Below are 21,060 nucleotides of genomic sequence, written 5' to 3' on the forward strand. Positions count from 1 at the left end.
ATTAAAAAAACCCCAAAAAACAATAGAATCTATAGTGTTGAGAACAGAAGGGCTGTCTCTGAATTCCCTTTGGCTGGCCAGGTGACTGGGGCCGGCCAAGCTAGTGGACTAGGACTGGAGGAGAGAATTCCTTACTGCAGGTTTTGGGGAGATGTCAGTCAAAGAAGACATCTAACTAGGCTACAAAAAGTAGTGGGGCTGGGGAGATAAAATGGGGCCCAGCCTCCTTTCCTCAATCATCTCATGACCTCCGTAGCCCATAAGGCACTGACTGACCCGAAAGGATCCTGGGCCCAGCTGGGACGGCAGCCACCTCATATATCCAGGGAAGGACAAAGGGGCCATGTTTTAAAGCCCACGTAGGTGACTTCGGTTGGCAATGATTCTCCACTTCATGCCTCTTGGTGTGATCCTCAAATTGACCTTTGCGGCCTTGGATTTCAGCTTTTAGTGTTGGTGCCATAGACACCCACCTTGTGTTAGTCTGATTTGCTCCTCGTCTCTATGTGGCTTGTTACTGTCGTAAAGCCTTTCACGTCCCCGAACACAATCCTGAGAGGTGGGTAGAATTACCAGCCCCATTTCATGGATGAGAAAGATGATGCTCAGAGAAGGGAGGTGACCTGTGCAGGTCATCGCACTAGTGAGCAGTGGAGCCAGAGCCTGGACCCAGATATTCCGACTGCATTTCTGCTTTGACACGTCAGTTATGCCCATAAATCACTGGTAGTCACACTTTTCTAAGTGCCGTATGACCGTGTCCTCCAACGTATGTGCGTTTAATTACCCATAAATCATAAAATGCCTGACAGTGTTAATATATAAGCATGTTATACAGCCTATGAAAACATATTTTTAAAGGGCAGAAAATGAGGGGCGCCTGGGTGGCTCAGCCAGTTGAGTGTCTTGACTTCGGCTCAGGTCATGGTCTCACGGTTTGTGAGTTCGAGCCCCGCATCAGGCTCTGTGCTGACAGCTCGGAGCCTGGAGCCCGCTTTGGATTCTGTGTCTCCCTCTCTCTCTGCCCCTCCCCCACTCACATTCTGTCTCTCTGTCTCAAAACAAGTAAAAATTTAAAAAAGGGCAGAAAATGAAACAAATGATGTATTTTTTAAAGCCCAGGGACCGACACTTGTGGGTAGGAGCTGGGTAATGGGGATTTATTTTTATTGTTTGGACTACTTTTGCATAGGTTTAAGATCTTCTCGTGAAATGTTAGAAAAAACAAACACGGAACAATGAACCAAGAAAGGGGGCCAACAAACAGTTATGGAAGCTCTGGGCAGGAGCCGCAGATCCAGGCAGGGTAAACGGAGAAGAGGGGCCAGGATTGCCCTGCTCGCTCATCGGCCACGTGGGTGACAAAGGCAAGGGCTGGATGAATTCTGCTTCTGCCATGTCATCAATACCACCGTAGCATGTCTGTACTCCTGCCTCTGTGAGGGGCCATGGGGGGCTAGTGGGCAAGAGGCTGGACTCCAGAGCTGGACTACTGGGCTCACGATCCTGGCTCTGCCACTCGCTACTTTTATAATCCTGGGAAGTTTCCTAACTTCTATGTGCCTCGGTTTCCTCCTCTGTAAGGAGGGGATAATAACAGTGGCTCCTTCACTGGGTCGTTGTCTGGATCAGATGATATACACACATCATTTGCATAAATTAATATTTAAAGTAGGAAGGACAGTGTTGGAAACATAGTGCTACATGGACTGGCTGTTGCGATAATTGTTGTAGAGCTGTTACACGTTGTTTTAATATTATTATTATTTCCTCTGCCCTTTCTAGATGTAATGGGATCTGATTTCTCAGGGAGCCTGCTTCCCCTGTTTCCACCTCTGACTCAATCTCTGAAAATGTCTGAACCAAAAAGGTGCGAGTACTTCCTGGGCAAGTGTACTCTGGGAGAAGAGGAAAACAGCGGTGCCACATGTAACGGGAAACAAAAGCTGATGGAAAGAAGTGGGATGATGTTTCAGGAAAGGAAGTATAGCTTCAGCCGCGCTAGGTACGCCGTCCACTTCACGGGGTCCCAGCCTCGTCATCCCTAAAGCGAGCGATTTGCTGCAGCTGATACCAGAGGTGCCTTTCTGAGTTGACATTTTTTGGCTGTGTTCTGCTTCCCTTTGAGCTACGATCACTCTTAGGATTTGGAATTTCAAACAGTCTGCTGGGTTTAGCGCCTGATCAGAAGATCTCCCGATCTCAGGTTTGGTCCATAAGCCATGGTACACCACGTGCCTTGGGACATAGGCCAGGTTAACCTGTAAAGTAACAAATCACAAATTATGCATTAAACTTTTAGAAGCACAGATGTGTCCTATTCTTTATGATACATGCAGGTTGATGGGTTGACGGTGTAGGAATTCATATTAGGATGCCAAATAAAAATACACACATCATATAAGCTGATCTCTAGGCAGTTGTATATATAGCTAGCCATAGAAATTTCTACCTACTTATAGACACTGTATGATACATAGGGCTAGTTATATATATATATAGGTAGATAAATCTGAGATACGCATCAGATACTACCCTATTTCCTGGATCTTTATGTCAGGAATATATAGAACACTGCACTTAAGCAAAAACAGGTGTTCATAATTTTTAAAAATCCACAACTTTTGTGAAAAGTCACATATTTGTATATATCTATACAAATATAAATATTGATATATAGATTACACAGATATAATCATTGAATATTAATAGTTATTATTTCCGGGTAGTGCATTTCGGGTGATTTTTTACTTTTTTCCTTATGGTTTACGTATTGTGAACTTTTTTTTTACATTGAGTATGTATTATTTATATAATCAGAAGAAAAAAGCCCTTTTCATGGTGAAAAGAAGAGTGTCTAAAAGATACTAACTCAGATATTGGCATAAAGAGAAAATCATTAAAAGGAAAAATTAACAAAATATCTGATGCAGTAACTAAACAAAGAAAGAATATCCCGAACTCTGAAGGTCAGAAACCTTTAATGCAATTGCGATGTTTTAGATACTTTTGTTTATAATTACGTTCTAGGGCTTCTTGGACATTTCCTAGGACCGATTACAACTAGAAAATCCTAGAAAATGTTTGGAGTTGGGACAGTTTAGCCTTTGAGGACAACTGAGTGCCTTAACACATTTATTTGCATAGACTATAGCTTTTCCTTAGTTTGAAAAAACAATTCATTTGATCACATTTGTGTTGGGGGTTTTACTATATTATTACTGGGGTACCCTTACATTGGTCCCTCATCTTAGTCTCACACACACACACACACACACATACACACACATGCCCCTCAGTCCTTATTTGAAAGACAGCCCCCTCCAAGCTGCACTCCTGCCCCGCACTGGCCCTGAGGCCGTGAAGGCAGCGGTTCCCACAGCTGGACTATCGGGGGGAGCCGTGAGCGCTGAACAAGAGTGATGAGAAAACTGAGTAATAGGAAGTCACTTTCTATAAGTCATACAATGAATTAAGTAGCTCAGTCAGATTCAAATCCAGGTCTGTCTTCCCCTTGAACCCATGCTCTTAATCTTTGTTATACAGCTACACACTGTGCTCCAAGCTGTGAATAAGGCCTTCATGGGGCTCACAGTCTAACAGGAAGAGTTAATTATGTGTGTGAAACATGAGTGAGAGAAGAGAATGCAAAGTTTATAGTACTCACACCAAAGAGAGCTACCCTAGGATGGCCAGGTGGTTCACCTGTATTTGCAAAACCATATTCTAGAATATTTTATGAATATCATTATGAACATTGTATGTTCATCATTATGAACATAATATGTTATGAACACAAGCCTAGCTTATAAACAGAATCCAGCTTACTCAAAACCTTGTCTAAATCTTTGCTGTTAGGGAGCTCTAGGCACTTGGGTGAGTCAAGCTTAACAATTACTTGGGGTTGGTGGATAGGAACAAGGTGAGGCAGAAATGCACACAAATTCAAGGTGGAAACTAGAGACTCCTCTCTGGCAAATCATGTACTTCATCTTGCCTAACAACATTGGAATTTCATCTGGCAAAGAAATTGGGAGATATTTTTCTCCCAAAACATTTCTTTTGGCAAATATTTGAGGATTCGAAATTTGACCACGGATCTACTGGGTTTTAGTTTGAGAGGAAACAAGAAAGAGTCTTCTTGGAATAAGAGTACAAGAACAGCTGTTTGTTAGTTTCATCCCCAAAGCCTCTTTCCCTTCCAAGACTCAGTGGGCAAGTTTGTGGGCCAGACAGTAGAAAGGGCTTATCTTGAGTTTTGGCCTCCCGGAATAGAAATTTAATTTCAAAAGGTACATTATTATTCATATTTCTGTCTCCATGAAAATCAAACATTATATTTTTATTCCAAGTACTCTAGTATATGAAAGACCTTCCTCCCCCCGCAATATGTTCCTACAAAGATAGCAGAGGAGAGTGTCAAAATATATTCCAACTGATGAAGTGTCTTCATGGCAGGAAAATGGAATTGGAACTTTATAAAGTGTTTGTTAAGGGGAGGGCAAATGTCGAAGGTTTCAGCTGGAGCTTCTAATTGCCAAGTTAACAATTTTGGGAAGATCTCAACCAAGCTCTGTGGTGCCTGGTAAATATCCTCTGGCCATTTTGATTCAACACTCAATTAATTAATGTAGTGGCAGAAAGGAGCTTTAACTTGGAGTCCAAAAGTCTGGGTTCCAAATCCTTTTGTTAACTGCTTGACCTTGACTCAAATCTGAAAACTCTCTGTTCTTTATGTCTTCATCTGTTGAATAAACATCATACTTACCTGGCAAGGTCATTTAAAGGATCAATACAATGAATGCAAGGGTCCGAATAAATGACATCCCCTTCCTCTGTCCAAGTTAGGAAAAATGGGTGAGAACAGTCCAGTCCAGGCAGAAGGATGTCAACATATTGCCTTTAGTACTGATGAGCCTAGAGCATCTAAGAGCAAAGGCTTAGATTAGGGTATATAACAACAGTGGGCCTTTCTTCCCAGTTACCGGACATGGCTATGGCCTTATCAAATGGTGAGCATGGAGGAGGGGCTAAATGATGGCAGGCAGGGAATGAAGAGAGGGGAAGGATCTGAGCCACCCATGCCCACAGAGCTGCACCATGACTTCTGTGGGTCACAGGCCCTTTTGCCTTCAGGGGTCCCTGCTTCCATAAAAGATACTAAAAATTACAAATGCATTGGCATAAAGATGAACATAGTAGCATGACATTACTTTAGCATTACATTTTAAAACATTTTCTTGGACCTAACCTGAAAAAGTTTCTTTTTTTCTTCCGAATTTAAAAGAAATTAAAACAGTTTTTTGTGGGTCCCTGCAAGTATTTGGACCCTAGCCACTGTACTGAATGGTCAAGTTGGCCTTGGATGGCTGGCCCTTGTTCTCAAATTTCCTAACTAGAATAGCCCCTCCTCCCTTCTTGGGGAGTACTGAAGAGGCCAAAGTGGACACGCTAGGTGTTGCTACAGACGGAGACAAGAACTCAGGGGGCAGGATGCTCCCCAGACCCCATGAAAGTAAAGTGCTAAAAAAAAATGTGTGTGTAGCCTAGACCGTGAATAACACCACAATGGGTAAGACATTTTCTCTGTCTTCAAGAATTGGTTATAGCACAAGGCAGAGGGAAATAAGAGCAAAATTGGAGAACAAGTCACATGCTGAGAGAATTTCTAGAAACAATTCCTTGTGGTAGTGATAGTGGAACTTGGCCTTGAAGGATAAAGATTTTTGTTAGACAAGGCAGGATGGGATGGAGTGGAGAGGTCATTCTGGACTGTGAGACTGGAAAAGATATGGATTCACTTGAATGCAAGGATGTTCTGGAAATTAAGTTCAAAAGGCAGCCACTAGTGGCACCTGGATGTCTCAGTCGGTTGGGCGTCTGACTTGGGCTCAGGTCATGATCTCACGGTTCGTGGGTTCGAGTTCTGCATTGGACTCTGTGCTGATAGCTCAGAGCCTAGAGCCCGCTTTGGATTCTGTCTCCCTCTCTCTCTGCCCCTGCTCTGCTCATTCTCTCTCTCTCAAAAATAAAAAATAAACATTAAAATTTTTTTTTTTTAAAAAGTAGCCACTTTCCTTATTCTTTGGCTCCACTGAACTCCCTGTTTAATGTTTTTATACCAGTGGGTGTTTTTATACCAGTGGGTGGGAGGGAGGGATGTTATTATTTACTTGGTACCTACCATGCACCAGGAGATTTACAGGCATTGCCTCATTTACTCTTCACTATAGTGATTTGAGGTGGATATCATTGCCCCTGTTTTTTCAGACAAGGAACTTGAGACCCTGAAATCATAAATGGCTTACTCATGGCCCCAGAACCTAGTGGGCATCAACAGATTGGCTCTTGATTGCCAGTCCAGGGCTCTGTTCTCTGGCTCCTGGGAGACCTCAAAGGGGTTTTCTGAGAGTTATACAAAGAGTTCCTACAATTATAGTTTAGGTGGAATGTTGTTCCAGGGCCTCACTTCTGGTGTTCCATTATCCCGACTCTCAGACCAGACTGTTCTCCCTCTCGTGAGCATCTACCTGGTGAGGGCCCCTCCATGCATGCCTTCATCTGTTCACCAGCACTGCCTTCCCTGGCCTCCCATGCTGGCTCCAGATCTCTGCTGTTATAGGCTTGGTGCTTGTGATTCCCCAAATGGGGCTGGTTCCAGGGGCCCCTGTGTGCCGGTCCCAAGACCGTGATGGGCTTGCAGGAGCTAACAAATAGTGGCTAAGTAGCTAATATTTAGTAAGCACTTGGTCTACTCCAGGTACGGTGCTTAACACATCCTCACACGTTGTTTTATCCTCGCAAACTTCTCCGACATAGACATTATTAAACTTTTACAGATCAGAACACCGGGGCTCAGAGGGATCCTGCAACTTTGCCAAAGGACCACAAGTGACGGTGCCAGAGGCAGGATTTAACCCCAGCAGCCTGACTCTAAATTTTCCCCCCAAACCACCATGGAATCCGGCCTCCTGGAATACTTAGAGCTTCACATCACGTTTTTACTACTTGTGAGAAATTGGCCTCTGCTTTTCTCCAGTTGATCTCAGTTTCTCAAAGTTCTTCCATATTTGGCATCTTTTCTTTGTTGTCTTCCATGTTGCCCTCCCTAGGCGTGGCTCTTATTCTTTCAGAATTTTGTCATTTGGCTGGGTCCTGTTCAGAAATTATTAATGCTCTTATATCTGTATTTCATCCAGTCCTTTCATTGTAGATATCTAACAGCTTAGTTGCTGTACATCTGATATTTAGTTATCTTTTCGCTCCTTGCTTGCTTTTGTCTTCCCCTGGCAATGGCCAGAGGGTAAGCATGGAGACTTGAATGTGGAATTCCTGGCAGGAAGTCACCTTTTCCCTCTAACAGGACCCAGCCATGAGGGAACATCTGTGGGTTTTATCTCTTCACATCCATTCTCCTCTTTCATCAACACAAAAATTCTGCTTTGAGGGACTTACTCTTTCCCTGTTGACATTAGAGGACACATAACATGGTGGCACCACATTGCCTCGGCTTAAATCCCAGCTCTACCACTAGACCATCTGTGCTAACTTGGACTGATAACTCAAACTCTCTGTGGCTCAGTTTCTTAATTACAATAGTACCCGCCTCACAGGGTTATTGTGAGAAGAAAACATGTGTAAATATGGTGCTTAGAACAGTGCCTGGTAGAAAATAAAAACACCATAAATATTAGTGATTTTTTAAAAATCATTAATCTTTCCCAAGGCTAGGCCGAGGGAATGTTCTTTCCTGGAATTTGAATCCTGAGCAGAATGGCAAAAAGACAGAAATCCATTAGAGCTGATTCATTTAGGTAGTGCTCCGAAGAAATGGTTAATCAGTTCCTATTCCCTAGCTCCTAGGCATCCTTCTTCTGGTCTTCAAGTTCTGGATCTTCAGAAGTGTTTTTTATTCTGCATTCCACTCCCTACATTCTTCCAACAAATGTCCCCTCCTCCTCCTCATTTTCCTCTTCCTCTCCATCTTTCTTCTCTTGCTCCTTCCATTTTCCTACCCCCCACCAAGCACCCTTCTCCCTCCTCCCCAAGCCCAAAGTAGTAAGCATTGGTTTCTGATACTTTCTGCCAACAAATCTTTACTGAGCCAGCATCCCATGAAAATGGCCCCTTAGTCTTGGCTTAAATATTTCCATAAAACAGCTCTCTCTGCCTCTTTTTTTAAATGGGTGAACTCTGAAAGTACTTTGTCATACTAGGCAGAAAGCTTATATAGGATTCTAGAACTACAATGTTTGGATTTGGAGCCTGGCTCAGTCATTTACTCACTGTGAAGCTTGGGAAAGCTGTTTAGCCTCTATGCCTTGGTTTCCTCACCTGTAAAATAGAAGGCAATAATTGTAACCATTTCATGCTATCGTTGTGAAGATTCAATGTCATAACACTTGTGAAGCATTTTAGATTTCCAGTAAGAGTAAGTTCCTGTGAGTCATCCTCCTCTTTCTCCTCATTCCTACCTTGGATCCCAGCTCCACCCTTCTGAGCTGCCCAGAATAAGCCAGATCTTCCTCTTAGTGCCAATCTTTCAAATACCAGGATGCTCCATTTGTGTCCCTCCTTCCTCTGGGCTCAGTATGCCCGGCTTCCTTCTGTCCTACCTGCAAACTTCTTCCCAGTCAGGCCAAGATGCTCTTTGTGGTCTCAACTGACCAAACTGGAAAGATCCAAACCTGTCTTCAACTTGTCTGCCTCATTATTTTATCAAAAGTAAAACACAAATAAACATCTTATAAGGTTTTGGGTTAAAATCTGCCTGCTTCCCCTCAACACTGGGGAGGGTCTATGCCAACAGCTTCTGGACTCCAGAGTCTTTGAGCACCACCCAACTACCTGGGCCTGAGGGTTGAGACTGGGGTCAGGAGGAGAATGGCACATGAAGGCATATGGAAATAATAGCAGTGGGAAAAACTTCCTGCCTCCCCTGCTGGTCCCCACCCAGGCTTATGCAGAAGCTGACCAGACATACTTTCTGCACTTTGCCTGCTCTGCCTTAGAGTCATAGGCAAGTCCCTGGGCTAAGCTGTTCCTGGTTGTTGACATGCCACTGACAAGCCTGAAGAGTTTCTACTCATAGGAAGAGCTTTCCCCACAGTGTGGAGAGCAAGAATCTGATTAATAATATCGGTTGCATGGCACTTTGCAGTTTGGAACACATCAATTCATTACAACATTGGGATGGATTTGTCATAGGAAGAACAGTCTTTTTTTCACAAAAGGAATACCCGTTTACAAGGAGGATGTTCAGGTCCGAAGAGGTTAAGGGCCTTGCCCGTTCACACAGCCACAAGGGACAGAGCTTGCATTGGAGTTGCGCTTAGAGTTCTTTGTGACATGCCTTGTTCTGAAGGCTTTGGGGCCGCTGTTGGATGTTCCCATGAGTGTGTCGCTCTGCCATGGAGGCTACAGGACCTCTAGTAGCCTCTTTCTCAATGGTCAGCAGAGGCACCAAGGAGCAGGTGGCCTGGGACCTATAAATAGGTCTATCCTAGTCTACTTCGAGGAAGGGGAAACTTTTGGAAATAGAGACACAGTGACTTGAAAGACACATGATGTTTGGTAAAGCTGCAGGGGTACCCTGGAGAGAATGAGAATCCGCTGGTGAACTGGAAGTTGTTGGGGGAGTCAAGTCCAAATGTCTATTCATCCCGTCACTTATAAAGTCCAAGGGAGCCTTCTGACTAAGGGGCTTAATGTTAGGGCTCTTTCTGGAGAGTCTAAGGAAAATAAGTTATTTGGTGGCATCCATTGTGGATTTTCTTGGATTTGGGGATTGCATGGTGAGAGAGGAGCCCAGGATTCTGTGGTGGAAAGCTACTGGGGTGTCCTGACCAGCTCTGCCTTCTAGAAGCTATGTGTGCTTCCGGCCCTGGACTGGCAGTAGGACTTAAGTGCCCAGCCCTGAGCTCCACCTGTAATTGCAGGGGGTGGGGAAGCTAAAAGCAGGGAGCACGTGGCCAAAGCAGAAGTGATTTTATATTGGGAGTGATCCAGGATAGGGCAACTGAGAAATCACCCTGTGAGCCCCTGAAGATTGGAGGACAGTCCTGATTCATCCTTTTCCTTGGCTCTCCTCAGAACAAACTAATGTGGTTTGCAAAGCCCTTAAAAATCTGGCCCCAAACTCTGGCTTCTTTGCAAGCCAAGCTTCCCCATACATTTTGGTCCAGCTAGGTAGAATTATTTACTGGTCTTTGAAAATGCCATCTCACTTTCTCACCTCATGCCTTTGCTCATGCTGTCTCATGTTGCCTGAGATGTACTTCACCCCATTTCTCTTTCTGGAGAACTTCTACTCCCTCTTCAAGATGTGCCACAATGTCATTTCTTCTGTGGAGCCCCCTGGCACGGTCATGACTTGCCCCATTCTCGGTTCTGACCTCAGCATTCTGACCTCAGCTCTGCTGTGGCACTTATCACATCGTCATGTGATTGATTTTGTGTTTGCGTGCACAACGGACGCTGAAACCAGACTGCCTGGATTCAAATCCGAGCTGTACCACCAACCTTGGACAAGGTCACCTTGGACACGGTCTCTGTTCTTGCCTTCCTTCTATGTAGAATGGGGGCACTAGCACTCACCCCACAGAGTTTTTATGAGGATGAAATGAGCCGCCATGTATTAAAGACTCAGATCACGGTCTGGCACTGTAAGTGTTAGTGGTGTTGCTGTTGTTACCGTTACCTGTTTGAAGTCACCTGTCATGGTTCCCTCCTATTCATGTCTACCTGAACTTAGACCATCACAAAGAGGTCACTTGAACATCCACAGTCCATAAGCCATACCTGGAATGTGACTTTCTCTCTCTCCACCCTTGTGTGTAGGGTGAATAGATGCCGACAGGCAAGCTTCCTGATTTCCACTCAATGTTCCTCCCAGATCAGAGCTCCATCTTGATCCTTTTTATAGTCTTTGCCACCAACTTCCAGCATGTATTGTCCAATTCCCTCAATCCAGATACCAGGATATCCTCCTACACATGGTGATCTAAACAAGGCAGACTTTTTCTTCCAACTAGATCTCTATGCCCATGGGATGCCTGGTTGGTAACACCCCTACACCCCTCATTTGGTTCTCAAAGGGGTCTGGGCACCCCTGACACCTTATGACACTCTTGGCTTTGTTTTTTTTTAATATAGAGGCCATGTTTGAGTCACCTGTACATCTATTTCCCAACACAGTACCAAACTCAGTGGGTTTTTAAAACAAATAAATAAATGGAGAAGTAAGAGTAAGCCATCCTTGACTTTCCCACAGTACAGTGTCAGTGTGATTGGATGCACCTGGGCTTTCTGCTATTGACAGATGAAACTGTCCTGATTGAAACACACCTTCAAGTGTTTGCTCATTTCCATTCTCCTTATCTGGAGTACCCTTGAGTTTTTAGTACAGTGCCACCATCTGGAATAAAAAGTGTCTGGGACATATTTTGTGCTCCCCAGAGAGCAGCTTCAAGAGTAGATATAGCTAGGCACCCAAGACAAACTTCAGTTTCTTCCAAGCTTTGGCTTGGTATGGAGAAAACCAATTGCTTAGAATCGCAGACACCGAACTGGAAGGAAGAGTCAGTGTAATCTAGCCCAATCTCATCTTTTTACCAACATGGAAGCTGAGGCCAAAGAACAAGAGTGACTTCTCAAGGTCACTCAGCTCTATATGTCAGTTAGGATCTGAGCTTACATCTCCTGAGTCCCCAATCAGCACCTTTGTCCCCGGGCTCTCACTATCCCATCAGCCTTTGTGTCTTGCACATGTCCTCGCCTCCATGGGCATAGCTGCTACTCAATTCCAGACCCTTATAAGCTTACTGAAAGCTGGGCAGGACTGGAGGCAAGAAGCACAGGAGATAGTTGTTCTGGGGGCAGTAGGCTCCATGGGTGGTGGGGGTGGGGGTAGGGCTGGAGGTTGGAGAGGGTTTTTACAAACTTTGGTTTTGTTGCCCAGGATTTAAACTTCTACCATGTTTACCCATAGAAATCTTCTCTCAAGATTTTTGCAGGGTTTTCTCAGGGTCTGTCAAGGTCACTCTTATCTCCACTTATTCACCACTCACCCAGCACACTTCCTTTTGTGTGTTATGTGTGGTGGGGAAGGGGTTGGTTGGATGGGGGAACCTAGTATTTTTTGTTTTGTTTTAAATTGTTTTGTTCAGAAATTCTGCTTTTTCCCACGATCTGCTTGCAAGGCTTTGAAATGAGGACTCAGAATCACACGGAGTAACTCAGAGTAACTCACTTGGGGCAGAGAGGGGGATGTGTCAGCAGCACCAAATTACATTGTCTTAGAAATTTAAAAGGGTGCTACTTACCTTCAACAAGTAATATTTTAGTAACAGATATTGAAATGCCCAATACTAGGGAGTGAAATGAACTTTGGTAAATCCAAAGCGTAGGAAACTATGTAACCCAAGGACTTAGCAAGGGGCGTAGGAGATATATCAGTCTAGGGGGTACCACACAGCACGCAGATGCTAATCCTTGCAAATTCTAGTGCGGTGGTAACATTCTTGCAGAGAAAAGGCACCAGCAGATTGTATGGCCTCTGGGTGTCATTTCCCATCACTATACTCCTGATAATCATTAAAAAGGTGAAGAAGATGTATATCTATTGACATAGAAGATATCCCTGGCATATTGTTAAGTGAATTAGAAAACAATGCTCATAATGCAATTCCGATTTTGTAAAATTTATAATGATAAAAATGTGGTGGGCAAAAAATAGATACCAATATTGTCACAGTGATGATAGGTGATTTTAAGTCCTGTTTATACTTTTTCTGCACTACCAAAAATTTCACCATAATATACTTTTACTTTCGATACTTGGAAAACACCGTAAGTGTTGGAAAAAATAAAACATTCTATTTGTGGCTGGGCCCAGAGATTCATTTATGAAGGGGATTTTGCTGAAGAGGTCAGTCATTGCATTAAGAAACTTGGGATATCAATAAATGTTATTTCCCTTCACTATGAAGAGAAGGAGGCAGGAACAGGCCATCCTCAATGTAGGTGTGGGGCAGAGACTCTTCAATCGGAAACTCCAAGGGGATGTATTCCTGGAGTCCCTAGTCAGAACTTGGCATCATTATTTCCCATCCTGAGACCATCTTAACTAGGTTGTTAGAGTCTCCAGTACTCTCCACGTTGTAGTTAAGCAGCATTATGCCTTAAATAAACTTTTAGGGACTAGCCTGGGAAGCCAACTACCCTTTACCACGTTATTTCTATGCGGAAACATACTCCCAATGCCACATCACCAGGTTACATTGGAGCTTTGGGACACAGCCATTTTCGGTTTGGAGACCTACTTGACCCTTTCCTTCTTATTCCCTAAGTATTTCAAAAATCCCTATTAGTTTGTGAAAGATTGTAAAGTTATGGACAAATTCTTTGGTTTACACTCCATTTGGTAGCCTGGCACCCAGTTTTCAAGACCGAAGAGTTCTTGGAGATTGGCACCACTAACTCATTTTTTAATGAGTATTACTTCTCATTGATCAAGTTGGCTGGAGTTGCCCAGGGTTCCCTAGTTATGCTAGTGATTTGTATCTTCCTCAGCACTCCTTTGCTTACTGTGGTGGTTAATTTTATGTGTCAACTTGATGACTTGTGTTGGGTACTGGCCTTGGGTAGCTGTGTGAGTTTGCAAGTTATAAAAGAAAGGAACGGACAACCTGATCTCAGAGGGCCTTTCCATATCTGACAGGTGAAGTCTGAACTGAGAAACTCACCTCATGTCTGTGGGACAGATTTCAACCTGTTTGGTAAGAGACTTCTAGGCCAGGGAAGGAGTAGGCCATGCTTGCCTCTGTTAGATTTGTCAGCCATTTCAATTACTTTGGAGGTTGGTGAAAAATGACCTTTCTTGGCTGTAGAGCAGTAGTCTAGAGCGGTAATCTCTAAGCTTTTCTGGGTCGAGAGTGCTCTGTGAATCAGATCAAGACAACGATCCCTCTTCCCTAAAGCTTTGTGTATGAATGCAAGGGCTTCTAGGCCCCATGAACTTCACCAAAAACCTTCTAGGGGTCCATGGATGTAACAGAAGCTCCTTTGGCTAAAGTCCAAATCAGCAAGTTCATGATTTGGCCAGAGATGTTTAAAAAGAGCTCAAGAACGAATTTTGCATCTCCTCTCAAACACCTTCCGGATCTAGAGCCATCCTAAGCTCTTGGAGACAAGTTGTTCCAGGACCTAAAGAGGTCAAGCAATCATGTTTTTCTCTAGTTCTTAGTTACGCTCCAGGGACTTTCAGCTAAGAGGCCTAACAGAGGTCAGAGGATCTATTATCAGTTAATTGGCCTGTTCAGCCCTAAGGGAAGTCCCCAGGTTTCCTTAATTCTTTGAAAGATCTGCATTCTGCTTCTGACCTGGGACAAGCCACCTCCCCACTGGGGGCCTCAGTATCCTCATCTGGCACAGTCACTCTTTAAGTTCCTGTCAAGCTCCGGTGGTGTTCTGTCATCTGTGAGTCCTTGATAGCTGTGTGGTGGAGACAAGCATCTAAGAAGTCATGATTCTGGATCCTAACTTGGGTCTGCTCCTGTCACTGAGGGGATTCCTGTCCAGAGAAACTTTTAGAGCACCCTGCCTGAGAAGCATCTAGCTTCTCAGAGGCCTTCAGGGAAAAGGCGAGGAACAGAGTTTGTTTCTGTTTCTTTGTTTTCTGCTCTGGGAAGAAACCTATTAAGAGTCATCTTGAAAGGAAGATGTCCACTGGGCACCAGGAGAGGCAGGCTAGCATCAGGGATTTAGCTGTGCTCTGAAGAAATAGAAATCTCTTCTCCGCTCTCAGAAGTTCTCCCATTTCCATGACTCACCTCCTCTCATTCCAGAAAGTCATGCACAGGAATGAATTTATGGGTCCTGTCCAGAGATCTTTAAGTAAACAGTGCCACCAGACCTTTCTGCTACCCAGACAAGCTGGATTTCAGGCCCCAGGGAGGAAGCTAATGACTTGTAGTTACTTGGCTATTGTTTTCCGAAAACAATCTGACTTCCTTTCTGATAGCCTCAGAATTCCTTCTTTACAAATTAAGATGCTGGAGCCAGGGAAGGGCTGAGCTCACCAGCTTGGTAGCACAATGCTCCAGGGCAAGATCTCCTTTCTGCAACAAGTTACAGAGGCTCCTTATGGACTGGTGGACCGGCGGCTCAGGGCATGCAAGCCCCAGCTGGGCCTCTGGGCCACTGCTTCTCTCTTGAGATCTTACCTCCATTCCATAGCATGTAATAATAACGAAGTTGTATTGTGCTCAAAGAATAAACTTGTGAAGACGATATCACCATTTTATAGATGAGGACGTTGAGGCTCAGTGGTTTGCCCAAGATCTCACAACAAGTAAGGGACAGGGCTGAGAGTCCATCTCTAGTCTTCTGACTCCGAGTTTCAGCCTCTTTGAAAGAGGACATGTCAATGCAAAGAGAAGTCTGTCTGGAGCTGATAGATTTTGGTCCATCATCTGAGAACTGAGTCTTCATGTTAGATAAGAATCAACATCTGAAATTCACTGGATGTGGGGCTTAAGTGCTAGATCCCCGTCTCTTCTCTTCCCCTCCACATACTCCAAAGCTAGGGTTGGCTTGGGTCTGGTGTTAGTGGGGGGGCAGTGTTGATCCTTCCTCCTGCCTAAGAGGTTTGATGAACACTTAACAGAATGGCCAGTCCCTTTTTGCCATAAAAGAAGATTCCCCACTGGCTTTCTCTGGCCGTCTGGACCCCGTTACAGAGTCACGTTAAGTCTTTTTTGTTAGGGTGCTTGTGGGAGTTTTGTTTTTGAAGGGAAGTAGACTCTTACTTTGTGCTATTGTTGATAACCACTCTGCCCTCTACCCCACCACCACCACCACTTTGAAGGAAAGCTGATACAGTAGTGCCCCCTTATCCATGGGGATTTGTACCAAGACCCCCAGGGGTGGATGGCTGAAACCACGGACTGTACTAAATCCTATATGTACTATCTTTTTTTCCCACACATACACGCCTATGGTAAAGTTTAATGTATAAATTAGGCAAGTAGCTAAGACCGAGATAGAATAGTTAAAACAATAGACAGTGACAAAAACTATGTGAATGTGATCTCTCTCCCTCCCTCTCAATAACTTATTGTACTGCGTTCACACTCCTTGTGATGATGTGGGATGATAAAATGCCTGCCTTGTGAGAGGAAATGAGGTGAATGACACAGGCCTTGTGACATAGTGTTGGGCTACTATTGGCCTTCTGATGATATGTCTGAAGGAGGATCATATGCTTCCAGACCCACAGTTGACCATGGGTAACTGAAACTGTGAAAAGTTAAACTGCGAATCAGGGGGAGCTGCTGCAACCCCCTTGTACCATTTTGTACCTACGCCCACTTGTGCACTCATTACATTGTAGTCTACTTGCTGGTGCCCGGGGCTCTCTCCCCAGCCATGGAAAGTATGGGGGGAACTTATGTCTCTGTTACTTCTATATGCCCTGTCCCTGCACAGTGTGTGTCCTCAGTATACCTTCATTGGATTCATGATTAGCAGATAAATGACTCTACAGGGTAGGTGCTATTCCTCAAACTCTGGAGGAGGATGGTGGGGGGAAGTGCAGTATCACCTGGAAAAGCAGTTGAAATGTGCTCTCAGGTACAAAGGGAAGGTTGTATTTGAATGGCACCTTTGGATGTGTGCGGTGTCCCACCTATGTGGCCCCATCTGGTGGCCTTGGTCAAAGGAACCAATGGAAATGGACAAAATATTTATAGCTGTAATATTGATAACACCATTTTATCTTTCATTTCTTTCAAAGTAGTCTCCCCTCTATAATTTATAATTTAATTTTAATCTTGAGAACAGATGCATGATTCATTATATGCTGTATGTATGTATGCATGTATGTATATATATCTATGTCTATTATCTATCTACATGGATGTGTAGGTATATATGTCTGTATTATATATATGAGAGAGAATATTTATTTAGCAGTCACTACATGCCAAACATATATATCTCATTCAATCTTCATAACCCATCTATAAGTTTCATGGTTATGTTATTCTGATTTTAACTCATGACCCTGAGATAAGACCTGAGCCGAGATCAAGAGTCAGACGCTTAACTGATGACTGAGCCACCCAGTCGTCCCCTATGTTATTCTCATTTTAAATGTTTACTTAATTTTATTGATTCATTTTGAGAGAGAGGGGGAGAGAGAGAGAGAGAAAGAAAACAAGTTGGGGAGGGGCAGAAAGAGAGGGAGAGAGAGAATCCTAAGCAGGCTCCACACTTGGTGCAGAGCCCAGCATGGGGCTCAATCTCATGACTGTGAGATCATGACCTGAGCTGAAATCAAGAGCTGGATGCTCAACTCAGGCGCCCCATGTTATTTTCATTTCAAAAGTGAGCCAGATGAGGCTGCCAGGAAGAAAAAAATTTCCTCTACTCTTTATGTTCAGTTATTGGAGGCTTGGAATTAAACTGACAGAAGATAGATAGCAGGGGAAAAAGAGGTTTATTCATATGCATTGGGAAGCTAACAAAAGTAGCTAGCTCACTAAAAGGTTAAAGGTTAAGGGGTGCCTGGGTGGCTCAGTCAGTTGAGTGCCTGACTTTGGCTCCAGTCGTGATCTCGCGGTTTGTGGGTTCAAGCCCCGCATCGGGCTCTGTGCTGACAGCTTGGAGCCTGGAGCCTGCTTCGGATTCTGTGTCTCCCTCTCCCTCCTTCTCTCTCCCTCTCCCCCACTCACGCTCAGTCTCTCTCTCTCTCAAAAATAAATAAACAGTGAAAAAAAAATTTTTAAGGTTAAAGGTTAAACTTAGGTAGTGCAAAAGGGGGAGGGAGAAAAGGCTTCTATGGGAAGAACAAATTGATTTCTTTAGGAAGGACAAATGAATTTTTAGAACAAATGGGAGATAAGAAAGTTTGTGATAATGTTTGTTTATGCAGGTGTGGTGATCTTTCTGTCTTCTTCGCGGCCATGCAACTCCCCCCTAGAGAGGGGATTTATGGTGGCCTCATTTCCCAGAAGCTGCTGCTTTTAGTCAGATAAGGGAAGCTCCAACAAGGCTTCTTCTTCTGTCTGATGAATCTCAAATGTCTTCAGTTTACAATAATCTCCCCACCAACTCCTGGGTTCCAAATGGGTCCCCACATGCCAAAGAGGGTCACATAGCTGCTGAGAGGTGCAGCCAAGATCTGAACCCAAGTACTCTTAACCACAAGGTGATTTGCCCCCAGCCTTATCCATTTTACTTTGAGTATTTAGCTGCTGAATGTGAGATGAAACTTTGAAGAAATGGAATAATCTTAATCTCCTAAATATGCCTCTAATCTTCTGTAATAATTTGACCCTAGCAGCTATAGTTGAAGCTGGGCACTAATTTAGGAGGAGATGAAAACTTTGTTGTTGAGTTAGGTTTTGAACATTATTGTCTAAATTATCAAGACAGGCGTGGGATATTGTATCTCTATTTTAAACACAAGGAAATGCCTCTTTTTTGGCATGATTTGTCTGAGGGCACCTGAGTTAATGGCATATCTGGCAAAAAGTTTCCTGACCTTGTATTTTTATTACTTTTGCCACTAGACCCCCTGGTATTGTACCTTGGACTTGACTGAAAACACCTTTCAGAACAAAGGAGGAGTAAGTTCTTTTCGGTCTTTGTGAGGTGGGTAGACCAAGGATGCAGAATCTGTTACAGGAAAAAGAGGTGTGCATTGTTAACCCGAGATGTTGCTTATAATGACATAATAACTAAAATAATGTGAAATTCATAGTCTTCTTGCTTTCAAGGACTTCCTTTTGGATCTAGAGGGCAAATGCCATCCCAAGATCTCCCAGAGAAAGGTCTCATTTGGGTCATAAAATGAAATCCCTGGACCAGGTACTCCAAAGCTCCAGGGAGGCTATATCCAGCTGTTGTCTTCATGCCCTGAATTTAGGGGGCAAGAATCAGGCTTGGCTGATACTGGATTCCTCCTCCCCCACCTCCTTCTCTTCTTCTCACGTCCGTGGAGGCCACTGGCCCAAGCCCACTACAAAAGAATCCTTAAGTTTGGGATCCCAAAAGTTCCCATCTGCCTGAAGCCCGAGAAGAGGTATGGCTGTGACTTTGAGCTTTTCTTTGGGATTAAAACTTGAGATGTATCAAGAGTAGATTCATAGACCAAAGCACCAGGGGCAAGGAAGTCTGTGTTTCTTTTGCTTTCTGCTTCTTGGAACAGGGTGTTCTTGCCCGTTTTAGCCACTATCTGGAAAGCAAAAGTCTTAAAGGGGACGGCTTATGCCTGTGGTGTCTGCCTCTCCACCGGCAGGAAAGGGTGAGTTCAGCCCACTAACCATGGCTCCAGTTACCTACTTAGGACCTCCGAGGGGGCATGTGGGACTCATCACTCTCTTAATTAAATGCCGGCAGAACTTACTTGCATGTGTTATGGTTGTAGGTTCTAAGGGAGGAGGCTCTTCAAACATCTGGACCACAGTGTCTTGGGAAGGAAACTCGGGGAGTCAAAGATTCATGAGGTAGAAGGACATTCAAAGGTCTTCTCATTTGCCCTCTTGCCTCTAAGGAGAAGCAACAGAAAAAAAAAAAAATAAGAAGGAGCAATTTTCAAAATGCCACCTTTAAAAGACTTGTAGAAAAAGTGTGCCTCTGCCTGGAAATCTCAGCTGGGGCTGCGCCACCTTCCTGGTCATGGCCAAACGAGGTCTCTCTTGCTGGGGTTGGAGCCCATTCCTTCTGTGGCATCTGCAGGCCTGTTTGCTCCCACCTGGAGAGCCCTGTGCCCCACTCTCTGACCAGGCCGTGGGTTCCATGAGAATTCCTCCACGGCCATGGGGAGAAAGTGCCTGACCTTTCGCATCAGGCAGGCCTTTTCTCCACTTCTCAACTGAGTAAGCTTGCACAATTTACTAAACTTCTCTGAGGCTGAATTTTCTTTCCTGCAAAACAGAAATAATAACACACTGTCTACCTTGTGGTGTTATGAGGTGAAAACGCCTGGTACCTCGAAGGCCTTCAATAAATGTGCCTTGCCCTTTTTCCTTCACTAAAGCACAACAAACAGATCACACTGTATGAATCTGTTTTCCAAAAGATTTGTTTTCCTCATCTAACTTAACACTTTAGGATATCATCTTACAATGAGGACAAACACATATCGAGTACTGTCATTGATACTAATTGTTTTGCCTGCATAGCTGACTGTGGACAAAAGATGGCCCTTCTCTTCTACTTAGCAGAGGCTGGGCCCATAGGTGGGGCTTCTTGTCCAGGAGACCGTGATGGATGGTTCAGACAGTCTTTAGAAGGTCATCTGTCTGTCTTCTCATCTCCAAGTAGAATAAGGTGAAGAGTGCCTCACACAAAGCCCTGCACGTAGTAGATGTGGAAGGATGTCTCTTTTGCTATCCCACGTCTACAGCCCTTCCCTTACAGGTACTGCCAACCAATTCTTTGGCTCTCTAAATCCCCCTGAGTTCTTCCTATTTGTAAATGCGTGGCACATAGACCTCGGCACCTCTGTGTAAGACCGTGTCTTAAGCGGAATGTGAGGATGAAGGTGACGACACAGCAGACAGACCCTCAGTCCCCACCCCGGCCCCTGGCCTGACACCTCCTTTTCTGGGGCATTGAGTATCTGCTCGTGGCATCCTTTTTGGATATGTGGTGACAGCTAGATTTAGCTCCATTAGATGATCACCCAGAATCCACAGCCTGAATGATATTTTCCTTAACTTTGGCAGAGTCCTTACGTGAGCCTGGAAGAGACCCAGGTAAGAAATAAACCAGACTTCTAGCTTTGGACCATCAAAATGCACTCTGTCCTAGATAGCACTGTGAGTGCAGTACCTGGCTGGAGAGCTGCCCCACTTCCCTGCTTTGGGATGATCCTAGTTGGGGACCTCAGTCTTCTCCCAACACCGACTTGGACTTCCTGGGTCACCTCTAGTGGCCCATCCAGCTTCTTCACTGCCCTATTTCTCTACCTGCCAAGCACGGTGGGAGCATTTACCTTCTGCGCCCTGTGTTCTGCCCCAGATCATGGGTGTGCCTACCTCTTGGTAGTTC

General features: G+C 44.4%; 1 long non-coding RNA gene across 2 annotated transcripts; it reads right to left on the bottom strand.

Annotated features, from left to right (window-relative positions):
- Positions 1 to 763: 763 nt before the first annotated feature.
- Positions 764 to 19,549, bottom strand: LOC131492043 (uncharacterized). Of its 2 annotated transcripts, XR_009251813.1 has the most exons (4): positions 19,412 to 19,549; positions 8,287 to 8,334; positions 4,769 to 4,917; positions 764 to 2,261 (listed from the first exon to the last, which is right to left on the bottom strand). It is a non-coding gene; the product is annotated as an uncharacterized LOC131492043 (long non-coding RNA). The 2 variants fall into 2 exon arrangements; XR_009251810.1 differs by lacking the exon at positions 4,769 to 4,917.
- Positions 19,550 to 21,060: the final 1,511 nt, after the last annotated feature.

This window comes from Neofelis nebulosa, chromosome 2 (assembly GCF_028018385.1).
Source record: "Neofelis nebulosa isolate mNeoNeb1 chromosome 2, mNeoNeb1.pri, whole genome shotgun sequence".
Taxonomy (NCBI): Eukaryota; Metazoa; Chordata; class Mammalia; order Carnivora; family Felidae; genus Neofelis; species Neofelis nebulosa.